Below are 3657 nucleotides of genomic sequence, written 5' to 3'. Positions count from 1 at the left end.
TGGTTTACATCGAGGACGGCTACTAAGTTTACCATAATTTAATTTGACAGATAACGTTATCACAGTCAGGTTAAATTTTGTATGTCACACCAACACACACAACACACACACACACACACACACACACGCACACACACACACACACACAAATAACGAATTTCCTGTTTGTTATAGTGAAAAAGGCCCAGGTGCCCGGTCAGGTATAGGAACTGGAAGAGTCACACCTGGGTAGAAACAACGGCTTACTGTAATTCATACTAATTGAAGGACATCCTCACCATTCTCTTAATCTGTACATTTAACAGTACAAAATACTTGTTTTCATATTGATCGAGAATATTTGTTTGTTTGTAAGAACGAAACATCTTTCCCCGAGTTTAGAGAGGCGAGTTGCGCTACTATGAGAAATAAATTATAATGTGTTGTTCAAGAATAATGAATATATAATCCTTGGCACAATGTGAGCTAATGTGTTCACCCTGTGTCCGGTATCCGTCGTCTTGCGTCGTACATCGAGCGTCATCCGTTTTCAGCTACTTGACTTTAAAATTTAACAATCTAAATGTCACAGCCATGGCCAAATCTTAAGGAGACTTCATCGGAATGACATCAACAATACAGGCTCGGAGGAGTTCGAGTTCGGTTAATCTTGGATCAAAAACTAGGACACTAGGTCAGTTAATATCTTATAATATATTAACACTCAGAGATCACACTTTCTACTTCATCTTTATAAAACTTTGTCAGATTTTTTATTCTTATCAAATCTAAGTCAATGGTGACCAGAGGGCTGTAACTAGGGCAATAGGTTCAATAATAAAAAGCACGCTGTTAACACACTAAGATGATATTTCCTACTTGATTAGCATAAACCATTAACAGAACGTTTCCTTATATACAATATAGAAAATGACGATATTGGATTGCATGATGTCAAAAACTAGGTCATTAGGTTAAATCATGTAAAAAATGTTAACAATCTAGAGGCAACATTTTTGACATGATCATTTTCAAACATTTTCAGAATATTTTTCTACATAAATTCTAGGCTAACTTCGAAACTGTTTTACCTTAGGTAATAACAAAATAAAATCTAGGTCACTAGGTTATATCATAGAAAAACATTTCTAACGCTGTGGAGGCAACATTTTAAACTTTATCTGTATAAACCAACCGAAATGTTTGTGTCTGTAAAATGCCGGTTACATTTAAAACTGGATAAGCTGACATTAAACTAGGCCAAAAAGTAAAAACATACGAAAAAAAACTTTGTTAACACTCTAGAGACCAAAAAATCTGTAAGAATGTTTGTCGTCATGACATATAGGTTTGGTCTAAAACTCGGTTACCTGAAGTCTGAAGTAGGTTGCTATATGATAGAAAACACCTTGTTGACACTTTTATCGTTGTCTCTATGAAATCTAGGTTTGGTTTGAAAATGGACTATCTATCAAAAATTAGGTCATTCGATTAAATCATAGAACGAACAAAAATCTACATGATCGTTTAGAGATTTGGCCTGGATGGTTCTTTTTGTTTTGTTTTTTTTTACATGAAGGATAAATTTGTAACTGGGTAACGTGAGAAAACTAAGTCTTTAGAATCGGAGGAAAAACTTTATTTATTCAAGGTTATATATTTTTTAATCATTGATAAAGATATATACAAACACAAAGACATACGTGATCCTAGCAAAATTTCATATGCACAAAATAGCATTCGAACTTACGGCTATTTCTAATTTGAAAAGTCCACAGTATAAACATAATTTTGCGTCATTCAATGTTTGTTTAGGATTTAGAACAGTTATCCAATTTTCAAAGGAATCGAATGCAATATAAACAATCCCTGGAATTGCAAAATGCTGGTTCACAAGTAAATGTCACAGAACCTATCCTTAAAAGGCTGAACGTACTCAACATTGTAATTTTATACAGGAAAAATTAAGACTCGCCCACTACCACAAGCCGTAGTACTATTGGACCGTCTTTACTAAAGTGTTTGTCGCTTAGTTTAAATGACAATCATGACAATAGGAACAACATCTTGAGATGTTTTGCTGTCGAATAAATTCTGTGGTTTGCGTACCTCTTAAGTCTATCCGACTACATTTCGTAAATTACAATGACGTGTTAAAATCAATGTACATGTAATGTAACAAACGTTGCAATTTCATGACACATATTTGATTGTGTAATATCACCATCTTGTATAATGACACTACTTGAGAATGTAATATATTTAAAATGATAACATTACTTAGAGTTTATCAAATCAAAGTACATGAGGAACTGTTATAACAGTTTCTATGTAGTTAAAATTGAACAAAAAAAACACAAAAAAACATGCCTATATTTATAAATAACTAAAGGATTTTCTAACATTATCCATACAGTAAGATCTATATGTAATTGATTACATATCTAAGTTTCAAAACTATCAATTGAAATCACCTTAAATATACAATTGTATAATTCCTTTTACTAGCATAACCCGCTTTTAAAAGACATAAAATACACATAAAGGTTGTGGTTTAAAACACTAAAAGACCATTTATTATAAATTCGGATATATAGTCTTTTTATAGGTGTTAATTTTATACTATAAATGTTAAATACCAACCAATATCTTAAGCTAGTTTTATTCGATATGACACGAAAAGCACAGTATTTCATTTTAGTTCCTATTTTATTCTAATAGCGTTTTAGTTACTATGTAAATTCTCCATTGATATTTTACTGTATTTATCTGACTTTGTAAATATTAAATGTTACTGAAATGATTTAATACGTGCTTGTATGTTTTAGTTTGATTGTGCTGAAAATTTATTAACAACATATTCCTTTAAATAAAGATCTACCTAATCTTTCAGTAGTAGTCACATAGTAGGAACTAGGAAGTGTATACACCGTTTCAAGCAAGTAAATTGCTAAAACTTTGCAATGAAAATAAGCAAGGCATTGAAAAGCTTAATGGGAATAACCAAGGTGATACCCTCCGTAAAGTAAAACAATAACATAAATTTGCCAGTCACAGATTAATCATCACGAAGCAAGGATCGTTTGCATTTGGTCACACTTAAAATTCGCTGAATGTTGATTACAATTGTTCTGGTTTCTTTGTCAGTAGCAACAGTCTCTCACCATAGGCACAGATATTATATATATATATAAAGCAGATTCATTACGGTCTCTCCTTTATTTTGTAGTTCAATTTTACTTGAATTGCATGTTTAATAATTGCAGATAAGTAATTGTCAAAGAAGATATAGGGAAACATTACTAGGAAAACGCAATATCCTATTGAATTACACTAGGATGACTGAATAAGATGGTGGGGCCGGTGGTCTAGTGGTAACACGCTTAACTGTCAATCCAGTGGTCCGGCGTTCGAATCCTGGTCCAGGCACTGGAAATTTCTGAGATGCACTTGAGTGTCTCCTAGCTAATTTAGAGGCCTGTACTGGTTCTTCCCAGGAAAGACGGCTTCGCGTGTATCGGTGCCATACACCGGGCACGTGAAAGAAACAGACTGTCTATTCGCAAAGAGCTAGGCTAAGTTAGCCGGACATGTCAATATCTAAAACAGTTCTCTCTATCTGTTCTGCGGGCTTTATCTCACTCTGTCCCTCTGGTCAAATCGCAATGTGTCTGTACT

The sequence above is a fragment of the Mercenaria mercenaria genome, chromosome 19 (assembly GCF_021730395.1).
Source record: "Mercenaria mercenaria strain notata chromosome 19, MADL_Memer_1, whole genome shotgun sequence".
Taxonomy (NCBI): Eukaryota; Metazoa; Mollusca; class Bivalvia; order Venerida; family Veneridae; genus Mercenaria; species Mercenaria mercenaria.
This window is presented reverse-complemented; position numbering follows the sequence as displayed.